General features: G+C 40.8%; 1 protein-coding gene across 1 annotated transcript in view; it reads left to right on the top strand.

The window, feature by feature from the left end:
• The first annotated feature begins 4007 nt into the window (after window positions 1-4007).
• Window positions 4008-13479, top strand: part of TRIM33 (tripartite motif containing 33) — an 82043-nt gene continuing 72571 nt past the window's right edge. Inside the window, exons 1-2 of the mRNA XM_023515486.1 lie at window positions 4008-4066; window positions 4970-5102. The gene's annotated coding sequence lies outside the window, so the exon portion shown is untranslated. The remainder of the gene's footprint in view (window positions 4067-4969; window positions 5103-13479) is intronic.

Consider the following 13479-nt stretch of genomic DNA (forward strand, 5'->3'; position numbering starts at 1 on the left):
GAGCCTGGATGCTTTTCAACTATTTATTGATAACAAAACTGTGGATGTAATTATCAAGTTACAAATTACAAACTGGAATTTTACATCTAGTCAAAGAATTATATAAAGATGTATTTATCCAAAATTCCGGTGATTGTGTAAAAGCAGTTCAAGAGAAAGCAGGTGCAAGTTTCCAGCTGTCTCCTTCTAGTGTAGTTAAACAGGGATGTGCTTAATTATCTCAGCAACAGTGTGAAGCCAATACCCCAGGAGTATTGGCAAGCAAGGACTCTCACCTAAGCCTTGGTGATGAGGGTTTTTGTTTTGTTTTTTGTTTTTGGCCGGGGCTGGGTTTGAACTTGCCACTTCTGGCATATGGGACTGACGCCCTACTCCTTTGAGCCACAGGTGCCACGCGGTGATGAGGGTTTTTATTGGGAGATCAGTCTCGTTTGCATGCAGCCCTCAGAGGACTGGTATCAGCCTCTTGGATTGATTATTTCAGCCAGACTAAATACAGTGTGACCCACAGCCTTAGGCATACAAAACTACTTTTATCAGGCAGAATATTCCATGGGTTCAGAGGTCATCTCCCAGGAGTCTGTCTAGGGCCCGTTCTGAAAACCAGGCTTTCTTAGGAATGTGCAGAGTTTGAGCAACCCAGGTCTGCAAAAGAAACGCTTTCTTGCGTACTACTAAATGCATGTTTGTTCTTCAAGACCCTACTAAAGTGTCATCTCTTTAGTGAAAATTTACACAACTCACTCTGAGATGTTTGTTGTCCTCATATCTTTGTCCTTACAGTTACTTAATACTTTATGTAATACCTTTGTTTCTTGTAAACATTTAAATTCATAACTCTTTAGATGTGAAAATATTTGTTTTTTGCCTCTATTCACCCCCATCCTCTATGTGGTAGTAATAAAAGAATTCTTCTTGTTCCTTGATGTCATCTTTTTTTTTTTTTTTCCCCAAAGAGATGGAACCTTCCCGTGTTGCCCAGGCTGGGCTGTGAATTCCTCGCCCAAATGATTCTCTAGCCTTCACCTCCTGTGTAGCTGGGATTCTAGGCTGACAGTACTATGCCTGCGTTTATCCCTTTTCTTTGTACTGTTTCTTTCTTTTGTTTGAAAATCTGGTTTTTGCATATTTCCTCTGAGAAAGATCTTTGTGTTTATTTTCATGTAGTTCTTTTAGTAAAATTCATGAAATATACTACACAAAATAATACCTTGTTTTGAAATATATAATTCAAATATATAAATCTATATAAATTCAAATATATATAAATTCAAAATATATAATTCAATTACATATTTGAGGTCTAGATATGGTGGTTTATACCTGTAATCCTAACACTTTGTGGGGGAGTGAGGTGGGAGGATTGTAGGAGTTCAAGACCAGCTTAGGCAACATAGTGAGACCCTTTCTCTACAAAACAGTAAGAAATTAGCCAGCAGTGGTAGTGTTTGCCTATAGTTTCAGATGCTCCGGAGGCTGAGGCAGGAGGATTGCTTAAGTTCAAGAGTTTGGCTGGGCAAGGTGGTTCATGCCTGTAATCCTAGCACTCTGTGAGGCCAAGGCGGGTGGATTGCCTGAGCTCATGGGTTTGAGACCCCCCTGAGCAAGAGCGAGACCCCATCTTAAAAATAGCCGGGCATTGTGGTGGGCACCTGTAGTCCCAGCTACTCAGGAGGCTGAGACAAGAGAATCACTTGAGCCCAGGACTCAGGTTGCTGTGAGCTATGACGTCAGTGCACTCTACTGGGGCGACAAAATGAGACTCTTATCTCAAAAAAAAAATTCAAGGGTTTGAGGGTACAGTGAGCTATGATCATGCTACTGTACTTCAGCCAGGGCAACAGCAAGACCCCATCTCTTAAAAAATATGTTCTGTATTTGAGTTTGTTTTAACAGTGTTTATGTGCCCCTTGGGAGACTGTGATCTATCTACTTTTACAATGACATGTTTATCTCGTGTTTTCATTTTCCATCAGAATGACTATATATGGCACTACAGTTTGTGTAGTACACAGCTCTTGCGGACTTTTTGTTGTTGTTGTTGTTGTTTTAGAGATAGAGTCTCACTCTGTTGCCCTCGGTACAGTGCTGTGGCATCACAGCTCACAGCAACCTCCAGCTCTTGGGCTTAGGCGATTCTCTTGCCTCTGCCTCCTGAGTAGCTGGGACCACAAGGGCCTGCTACAACGTCCAGGTATCTTTTTGTTGTAGTTTGACCGGGGCCGGGTTTGAACCCTCCACCCTTAGTATATGGGGCCAGCACCCGACTCACTGGGCCACAGGTGCTGCCCAATAATTTTTTTTTTTTTTGCAGTTTTTGCCCAGGGCTGGGCTTGAACCTGCCACCCCCTGTGGTATGGGGCCGGTGCCCTACTCCTTGAGCCACCAGCACTGCCCTAAGAGGGGGGAGGCTTTGTTTGTTTATTTATTTTTTGGTAGAGACAGTTTCACTTTATTGCCCTTGGTAGAGTGCTGTGGTGTCACACAGCTTACAGCAACCTCCAGCTTCTGGGCTTAGGTGATTCTCTTGCCTCAGCCTCCCGAGTAGCTGGGACTACAGGTGCCCACCTCAATGCCCGGCTATTTTTTTGTTGCAGTTTGGCCAGGGCCGGGTTTGAGCATACCACCCTCAGTATATGGGACTGGCGCCTTACCCACTGAGCCACCGGCACCGCCCAGGAGGCTTTGTTTATGTCCCAGTCTTTGTTTGGTGTTTCCTGTAGTTGTGCACATTATAAACTGTAAAAATTATATGCCAGTTTAGAACCCTTCTTACAGGCAAGGATTGTGTCATTTATGTTATATCCTAAATTCCATGACACATAGTAGCCTGTTTTGTTGTTTCTGGTGTTATTTTTTAATTCTTAACTTTTAGTTTCCATATGTTACCTCAACAGGTTAGTCATTCTGATAGATTCTAGAACACTATAATCTTTCTTATGCACAGATAATCTTTCTTACTACATTAGCATATATTTAGGAATCTCTGAACTAAGTAAAAATTTGTAAGATAATAGATTCTTGGCTCTGTGCCTGTGGCTTGAGTGGCTAAGGTGCCAGCCACATACACCTGAGCTGGCGGGTTTGAATCCAGTCCAGGCCTGCCAAACAACGATGATGGCTGCAACCAAAATAATTAGCCGGGCACCTGTAGTCCCAGCTACTTGGGAGGCGGAGGCAGGAGAATTACTTGAGCCCAGGAGTTGGGGGTTGCTGTGAGCTGTGATGCCCTGACACTGTACCCAGGGCAACAGCTTGAGGCTCTGTCTGGAAAAAATAAAAAATACATGCATCTTACTTTCTTACTATTCTTGAAGCTAGAAGTTTGAAATCAGTTTTACTGGGCTAAAGGTCAAAAGTCTTAGCAGGAATGATTCCTTCGGCAGGCATTGGGAGAGAATATACTTTCTTAATCTCTTTCATCTTTTAGTCCCTGCCTGTATTGGTGGCTTGTAGCTCCTTCCTTTATCTTCAGAGTATATTGCCCCATTCTCTACTTCCAGTATTCATTGTATTACACACTTTTTATCTTTTCTGTGCCTCCCTCTTATCAGGCCACTTGATTATATTTAGGGACTGGTGGATAATCTAGAAGCACCCCGTTCATTAAAACCTTAATTTAATCATGTCCACAAAGTCCTTTTTGCCATGTAAAGTATCACTCATCGTCTCCAAAGGACCTGGATTTCTTTAGGGCCATTATTCAGCCACATTGTAACAAGAAGCACTTTTTTTGGGTGGGTATAATACTGGTTTTCTTTTCTTGAATAGGGTATGATATTTTCCCCAATGACAAAACTCACTGGCTTATTTTACTCAGCTCTGGATACTTATTTCTTTGGTCTTGTCAGTGACGAATGAATGAATGTTTTTATATGGGCATTATGCACAGTTGCCTTATTTTATTCCTGAAGAATATTTTTTAATGTTGTCCTTTTGTGTTGTAGTTGGTGTAATACGGTGCCCAGTATGTCAGCAAGAATGCAGACAGATAGACCTTGTGGATAATTATTTTGTGAAAGATACATCTGAAGCTCCTAGCAGTTCTGATGAAAAATCAGAACAGGTATGCATCTCAGTTTTTTTTTTATATTCCTATCTTGATATAAAAATGTAAATTATAAGAAAAACATTCAGATAATTAGATAATCAATGGTGATTCTGCTATAGTTTCATCTTTTTTTTTTTTTTATTGAATGGTAACTATGTACATTAATGCACTTCACGGGTACAGTGTGGGGTTTTCACATGCAATCCGAAATACTTCCATCAAACTGGTCAACACAGCCTTCATGTCATTTTCTCAGTTATTACTTTAAAACGTTCACATTCTACTCTTAGAAAGATTTATAGTTTCATCTTTTAAAATTGTAAATTAAAGATGGTTTTCTTCTATACTCTCAAACTTGGTTAAATGAGACTAATGCCACTACTTAAAAAGTCAAATCTTCACAGACTTTGTGGTCTGAGTCTTAGATTTTCACCTAACTGATTGATCTATAAGGAAAAGGATTTTGTTGAAGATAAATGGATAACATAACAATTTTATTCTATATACATTGAATCAGCCAATATATTTGAGAGCAAGTTAGAAAGTTTCTACATTGTGGATGTATATTTTATAAATTTAATGTAGATTAGTATGTATTTCCTCTTTTAGGTATGTACTAGTTGTGAAGACAATGCAAGTGCAGTTGGCTTTTGTGTAGAGTGTGGAGAGTGGCTATGTAAGACATGTATTGAAGCACATCAAAGAGTAAAATTCACTAAAGATCACTTGATCAGGAAGAAAGAAGATGTCTCAGGTAAGATAGATGCAGTTTTAATGATTACAGTTAACCTCCCTCTTTTGCCTCTATAGCATTTTCTACTTATTCTTTATAAGCTTTGGATACCAACATCAATAAGAATTTAGAAAATTAGACAATTTTATGTTTAGTTAAAAAATATTTGTTTTATTTTGCTACAGAGTCTGTTGGAGCATCTGGTCAGCGCCCTGTTTTCTGCCCTGTACACAAACAAGAACAGTTGAAACTTTTCTGTGAAACATGTGATAGACTGACATGTAGAGACTGTCAGCTATTGGAACACAAAGAACATAGGTACAGAAGTCATAATTGCTTACCAAGAAATACTATAAAAAAGTGCTTGTAAAATAATTCTTCTTCTTAAAGCAAATACTGATCCTATAATTTTTGTCTTGTAACATTTTAAATCTAAATTATATATATTTTATTTCTTGAAGCAATATATGTTTCAATAAATCATTAATGGGTTCCACATTCATATCTAATTGTCTTATGAAAGTTTGTTAAAATGTATCATTATGAGGGTTTAGGTTCCTAAGAATGGAGTTGTTATCATTTTTTGTTTGCTGTTCCTGTGGTTCACATAAGCTTTTGTCAAGTGTGGTTTTTAGGCTGTAAACTATAAGCTGAAAAGGCAGTATTCCTGTGGATGTGTGTAACTGATACCCATTTTAACATCAAAGCATAAATACAGTGCTAATATCTAATATTCATATTAGAAAAACTAGAGATTTATAAATTGTTAAATAAGCATAGTTGCTAACTCTTTAATACATAGCTTTATGTTTTAACTCTGTTTTACCTTTAGACTATAGTAGTTTCACTTATCATAGGTCTGTTTCATCTGAATTGTTTTGGAATTCTGCTAAAATTTCTAGTCAGGTATAAAATTTCTCCAGTTTTCATGTTGTCTGTTTAGTACAAGTAGAATGGGTTAAAGTCTAGCCTACCCACAGTCCAGAATTTTCTACAGTGTTTTTCAAAAACAGTTTTTATGGATGGTTGTAAATAGATTTTATTAACCAATTGCCAAAAAAGAATAGGAGAAGTTGGGTTAAACATATTTAAATATACTTTTGAAGTGCCGAGCATAGAGGCTCATGCCTATAATACCAGCACTTGGGAGGTTGAGGACGGGGGGATTGCCTGAGCTAATATGTTCAAAACCAGCCTAAGCAAGAGCGAGACCCCATCTCGTAAAAATAGCTGGTCATTGTGGTGGGCGCCTGTAGTCCCAGCTACTTGGGAGGCTGAGATGAGGGAATCGCTTGAGCCCAAAAGTTTGAGGTTGCTGTGTGCTAAGACGCCATGGTACTCTATCAAGGGTGACCAAGTGAGACTCTGTCTTTTAAAAATAAATAAATAATAAAAAATATATATATATTGAACCGTATGGTATCTAAGGAGTTTTTAATTCATCATGCTTCATTGAAGTACGTTAGAATCTTCTAAAGAGGGGGTACCATAACCCTAGTGACTAGTGAGTACTATTTCTACTTTGTGCCAGGTATTTTTTTGAATCCCCAATGTTCGTTTAATTCATTGCTACCCATGAGGTTAGGTACTAATACCATGACTTTCAAAGGCAAGGGGACCTGCTCAGAGAAGGCTTTAGTTATCTGTATAAGGTCTCACAGTGAGTGGTAAGCCAGGATTTGGACACAGGCAGGCAAACTCCAGATCTCTTCCTAACTGTATGCTTATTTTCTCTCACGGCACACAGAACGTAGAATATAGAATATCTCAGACTTGATCATACAAAGGTAATGCCTTTTGTTTTGTGGGCTCCTCTCACTATTCTACAGAACATTTAGTAAATTTATTAAAATTTTATACCCTTTATTTGGTCAGAAATGTCTTGTCTTTCCTGCAGGTTGGCTGTAATTTTACTTGAAGTAACAAGTTTCAGGGATAGATTTACTCACTTCAAGGCCAGATCTTAACAGTTGATTGTGTCTAATAGTCTCTCTAATTTGATTATCTGGCAGCTATAGTTAGATCTTTTTTGAGCCTTAGATTTCTTATAGCTTTTTTAATTGATGTGAGAGGCAAAAAGACAAGGAAGATGGCATAAGCATACTTTGCCCCATGAAAGAATAGCTTCAGCTGCGTTTGCCTTCTCAGAGTTAAACCATGATCCTTTTTCTTACTTCACCGTTTTCCTTTATTACTTATTATCTAAGTTCTAATGATTTCTTGAATGTGTCCTCATGAATATAGGGGAAAAAACCCAATGTTTTTCCTTCTGTTTTGACTCAGTACAGAACACTTCTGTGACCATTTCCTCCCATACTGACCAACTCTCTGATGTAAGCTGGATGTCCTATAATTGAACTTAATCCACTTCAGACGCTGTGTACCTATGGAGTCAGATCCCACAAGTTGAGAGCTTAGTCCAACAGACTAACTCTTACACTTCAGGGCCTAGTTGCAAGTCCCAGCTTCTGGTACTTCTTACTGACGGGCCATAAATGGGGGTCCTACCCATGACTCCTGCTAGAATGGCTCACAGAACTCAGGGAAGCACTTACCTTTCTGTGCTGATAAAGGCAAATGTATAATAGTTTAGTTTGAAGATCTTTATTGACTTTATTTGGGATTCTAGAATTGGGCAACATTTCATTCTGTAAAATAGAATAAGTGTTCCAATCACCCAAGCAGGTTTTATGGACAAAGAAGGGCTGAGGAAAACAGAAACAGCAAAAAGTGGACTGGTCATTTCCAAGATAAGGTGTAGGGCAGGAACAGGGAAACAGTAGCAGAGAAGGAACTTTAGGCTACTTCATGTTGCCCCTTGTTTAAAGATTAAAGACAGAGGGACTCGCATTGAAACTGGCCTGTTTGGGAAATTAGCCTGCTGTCACTCCCTCCTGATTTCTTGGAAGGTCAGATAACTCATTTTCAGGTTGGTGACCTCAGTGTAAGTGACTCCTTTTAGATTTTTAGTCTGGTTTGCTGGGGCCTAGTATAGGGACTTAGTCCAAAACAGTGGCCCTCTATAAATTTTATTTGACAATATTTTAACAAATCCAAATGAATAGCCAGATGAAGAGATACATGGGACAAAGTATGGGGCCAGGGAAGTGGGAACTTCCATGCTCTGTGATGGCATGTTCCTGTCCACTGTGTAGCAACCTAGAAGCTGTCTAAACCCTGCCTTTTGGGTTTACCTGGAGGCACATTATGTAGGCACGATGGATTAATTGGCCATTTGCAATTGGCGCAGCCTTTCAGACCCTCTCTCCTCCTCTTAGTTTTATTGGGAGAGTTGACAGTTCTAACCCACTAATCAGTTAGTTTCTGCTAGCTAGCATCCAGGTTATTGTCCCCTGCCCGCATACATCATTCCTTTAGGTATGTGATAAATAAGACTCTTATCACTCAGAAATTGAGCACTTTAGGAGGTATGTGCTGGGATTGATGATAAAGACCAAAATGTATGTCAAAATATCACACTTCTCTACCTTTGTTCATACATTTTATTTTCCTTGGATGGGCTATGGTAGAACCCAGGTCATTGGACTTAAAAGGCCAGCTTCCCATTACCTCAAGAAATTTATAACTGATTTCTCTGCATTGTGGTTTATTATGTTAAATTTGTTACGTCCACATTACTGCTGGGGTTATTTTTTTTTCTTTTTTCTTTTTAGAGACAGAGTCTTACTTTATCACCCTCAGTAGAGTGCTATGACATCACAGCTCACAGCAATCTCCAATTCCTGGGCTTAGGCGATTCTCTTGTCTCCAGCCTCCCGAGTAGCTGGAACTACAGGCACCTGCCACAACACCTGGATGTTTTTTGTCGCAGTTTGGCTGGGGCCAGGTTAGAGCCTGCTACCCTTGGTATATGGGGCCGGTGCCCCACCCAGTGAGCCACAGGTGCCGCCCTAGTGGTTTTTATTATTATTATTTTTTGAGACAGACTCTTAGTATGTCACCCTCGGTAGAGTGCCATGGCGTCACAGCAACCTCAAACTCTTGGACTTAAGTTAGTCTCTTGCCTCAGTCTCCCAAGTAGCTGGTACTACAGGCGCCTGCCACAACACCTGGCTATTATTTGTTGTAGTCGTTGTTTAGCTGGCCCAGGCTGGGTTCCAACCTGCCAGCCTCGATGTATGTGGCTGGCACTGTAACCAGTGTGCTACGGGCTCCAAGCCACTGTTGGGGTTATTTTGCCAAAGTATAGTTGCCACCATTAAAAAAAAAAACAATGCACTTTAGCAGTAGAGTGGGATGTGATGGCTCATGCCTATAATCCTATCACTCAGAGGCTGAGGCAGGTGGATTCCCTGAGCTCAGAAGTTCAAGACCAGCCCGAACCAGAGCAAGACCTCATCTCTACTAAAAATAGAAAAATTAGCTGGGCATCATGTTGCGACCTGTAGTCTCAGCTACTTGGAAGCCTGAGGCAGGAGGAGCTCTTGAACCTAGGAGTTTGAAGTTGCTGTGAGCCATGATGATGCCCTTGTACTCCAGCCTGGTAGACTGAATGAAACCCGATTTCAAAAAGGAAAAAAAAAAGCTCAGCAGTGGTCCACTAGACGTCAAGTTCAAATATTTAGTATAGCATATGTGATTTCTCTTTTATCATCTGTTCAAAGTTGAGAAGCATTTTATGAGACCACCCTCACTTCAGACACCAACTAGAGAGTTCAGAAATCCCAACATTTGGAAAAATAGTATGGCCATTAGACTGTTTTGTTTTTACCTTCTTCATTCAGAGTGGTGGCCTTCCAAACAGGATGCTGTTCATTCACCTTGGTCCTGCTGTCCATAACCCAAGCAACGCTTTGTTATTAGAGAGCTGTTCATAGCATAGCACCCATGTGGTCATAGGATCCAGCTTCTTCTTAGGTGTTCCAAAGTCAGCCTTAGGGGAAAAGAGGGTACCTGCTTCTGAGCGTAATGTGTACCTCTGAATTCTGTTGGTCATGTGTTCCTGTACAAACCATTTCCATTTTATAGGGAACTCTCCTGGACATTGCCTTCCTTGTTAGTGTTTCTCTGACATCAGCCAAAACATTATGGGTATTTCATATTTCAGGATTATTTTAAGTCCTTCACTCTTCTTCTGCAATGCCCCACAACAGCTAATTTTTAAAAAATGTTCTACATTATACCATGGCATCCAGAAATTTTCTTGTCCCAAATCCCAATGGTTGCTCTTGGTAGCTTTTGTCAGTTCTAGTCTGTATGTGTTACTATAACACTTTGAAAAATCATGTCTGAGTGTGGATCATAGGGGCCTAAAAGTCATGAGCGAGACTACCTTTTGCAATTGAGACATGGCCTGCCTTTGTTCAGGTCCCATTCAAATAGGAGCTGCTTTGGGGTAGTTTTATTGAAAAGTATGTTTTCAGATATGGAATGTGTGTCTTTCAAAATCCAAGTATAGCGGACAAACACGGGGCCTCTTGTTTAGTGGTAGCCCACCAAACAACGACAGCTGCAACCAAAAAGGTGTTGTTGCGGGTGCCTGTGGTCCCAGCTACTTGGGAGGCGGAGGCAGGAGACTCGCTCGAGCCCAGGAGTTGGAGGTTGCTGTGAGCTGTGATGCCACAGCACTCTACCCAGGGGGACAGCTTGAGGCTCCGTCTCAAAAAAAAAAAAAAAAAAAAGGTACAACAGAGAAAAAATATTTTCTTGCCTCCTTTGGTATTTAAAAAAGAATGATCTTGAACCTGTAGGCAACAGGTTCCCTACCCCTGCTGGGCAAGTGGTAAGACTTTGTTTCCACCCCATCAATGTATGATGCTTTATTCATTTCATTGTAAAGTAACCATCTAAAGATTTCATCTTGCTGGGATAAATCCCTTGACCTCTTACCTTTGTCTTTCCCTATTTTCTGTGAATCACTTTGCTTTTCTTAGCATCTCTTAAGACTCAGAGACTCAGAGAGAGAAACTAAGACAATAAATCTGAAAAGGCTCCTGAGGTTGGTGCTGGATTTTGCAGCAGTGAGGTTTCCTGGCACGCCTACATTAAAGGGGCCCCCTGGGCTCGTGGCCCATAGCTTATTGGTTAGGGCGCCAGCCACGTGCGCCAGGGCTGGTGGGTTCCAACCCTGCCAGGGCCTGCTAAACAACAATAACAAAAAAATAGCTGGGCATTGTGGTGGGCACCTGTAGTCCCAGCTACTTGGGAGGCTGAGGTAAAAGAATCACTTAAGCCCAAGAGTTTGAGGTTGCTGTGAGCTGTGATACCATGGCACTCTACCAAGGGTGACATAGTGAGACTCTGTCTCACAAATAAATAAATAAATAAATAAAAGGGGTCCCCTTAATCACAATATTGTATACTATGAGGCGTACTTAGTAGATGACTATCCCATTATCATAGTGCCAGTCTAGCCTGGTTTGCATAAGAAGCATATTACCTGTTTGTTCTGAGGGGTTTCGTTTGATATTTATGGGAAGAGGAGGACAGTTGGCCTTTGCGGGGGGTGAATATATTTTATAGTGGCTTTTATCTAATCCTCCAGGCTGTTTGTGCCCTGAGGAATAATTGTTGGTGTATTTGGATGAGGTATAGCCGTTCACACAATTTAATTGTGAGCTGTGGGTCTTGCCTCAAGCCGAGTTCCCAGTTCTTGAATTCATATATTCTGGTCTCCAAAATTGCTCTAATCCTCAGTGTTCTTTTATCTTTATTAGTTTTTTCCTTGCTTGTTTTTGCTATATACTCTATTTAGATTCTTATGATGCATTCTTATTTTATCATGCTCCTCTAGTTCTTCAGCACTCAAAGGCAAAGATACTGTGGCTCTCAGTTAATCACTCTGAACAATCCACTTTAGTAAGTTTTCTTCAGAAAACTAAGTGTTGACCCCAAAACTGTACTCTACTCCCTGGTTTCAGTACTTCTTGGTTTTGTCTCTCATCTACACTAGAGGTTGTGTCGAGGTGTTGTCTAACGTCCCAGCGTATTTTTTCCTTGTGGCTGTAGCTCTGCTGGTTCAGCTTGGCTTACTTTGTTTTAGAATCCGTCTTTCTTGTATTTTCATTTTAGCTATTACAGACAATAACAAAAGGATTATTAACATTTTTCTTTATTTTTTTTATTTTTATTTTATTATTTTCTTGAGACAGAGTCTCAAGCTGTCACCCTGGGTAGAGTGCTGTGGCATCACAGCTCACAGTAACCTCAAACTCTTGGGCTTAAGTGATTCTCTTGTCTCAGCCTCCCAAGTAGCTGGGACTACAGGTGCCCACCACAACGCCCGGCTATTTTTTTGTTGTTGTTGTTTTAGCTGGCCTCAGGCTGGGTTCGAGCCCTCTAGCCTTGGTGTATATGGGTAGGGCTGGTCCCTACCCACTGTGCTACGGGCTGCGGACTTAATTAACTTTTTCTTACTAGTTTGCATTTCCTTATTTATCTGGTAATTCACCTCCCTAGAAATTGGATCTATTGTTTCTAAATTTCATCAGTAACTTTTACCTCTAATATTATATAGCTGCAGTTCCATACAACTAGTAGCCATCCAAGAATTGAAATTGTATCAATTCAAACTGCTTCATCTTTACTCTTCCCAAACCACATTTTTCAGTAAACCAGAGTCACTCTAATGATCCTATTTCTGATACCAACTATTAAATTAGAGAACAACCGATGAGACCTACTCTCTCAACTTCTGACACCAGTTGTAGGATCACTTTTTTCCTAAGACAACATTAGTTATAACTGATATTTACCTAGAATTTACAGAACTCAAAGCTATTTTAATCACAGTTCTGTTGATTGCAACAAACAGATAGAATTCAGAGTCCAGGAGAGTTCCAGATGTTGAGCTTCCAGTTGTCTTTTCTTAGTGGAGTCATGGACTTGACTACCAATGATGTGTGAAAAACTACATAAGAATATTCTAGCTACAGAAGCTCACTTAAGCCTTGGCATCCATTCCAATTTTCACTGGAATATGGTATCACATAGATGTGGTTCACTACCCCACATGGCAGACTTTAGTCTCCAGGACAGACCCTCCTGAAGTTGGGAAACTTTGTGACCCTGTAAATTTTAGTGCTAACATAGACTTTTGGACTTGATTCAAAGTCCCCAGGTAAACAAACAGGTATCAGACAGGACAATTCAGGGGCTTGGAAATTGCTTGCTGGGAATTGAAGGCAGAAGCTAAATTGTTCTTTGGGGCAAGGTTAAATTTTTTTTTATTTTGAGACAGAGCGTCAAGCTGTCCCCCTGGGTAGAGTGCTGTGGCATCACAGCTCACAGCAAGCTCCAACTCCTGGGCTCAAGCGAGTCTCCTGCCTCCGCCTCCCAAGTAGCTGGGACTGGCATCATAGCTCACAGCAACCTCCAGCTCTTGGGCTTAAGGGATTCTCTTGCCTCAGACTCTTGAGTAGCTGGGACTACAGGTACCCACCACAATGCCCAGCTATTTTGGGGTTGCATTTGTCATTGTTCTTTAGCAGGCCTGGGCTGGTTTCAAACCCACAACCCTCAGTGCATGTGGCCAGTGGTGTAACCACTATACTGCAAGCACCAAGCCAAGTGTGTAGGTTATCTTAACTTACATGCTTACTCTCCCTTCCTTTTTTTTCTTGAGACAGAGCCTCAAGCTGTTCCCCTGGGTGGAGTGCCCTGGCATCACAGCTCACAGCAACCTCCAACTCCTAGGCTCAAGCGAGTCTCCTGCCTCAGCCTCCCAAGTAGCTGG

The sequence above is a fragment of the Otolemur garnettii genome, unplaced genomic scaffold, assembly GCF_000181295.1.
Source record: "Otolemur garnettii isolate 467f Iridium unplaced genomic scaffold, OtoGar3 scaffold00073, whole genome shotgun sequence".
Classification (NCBI taxonomy): Eukaryota; Metazoa; Chordata; class Mammalia; order Primates; family Galagidae; genus Otolemur; species Otolemur garnettii.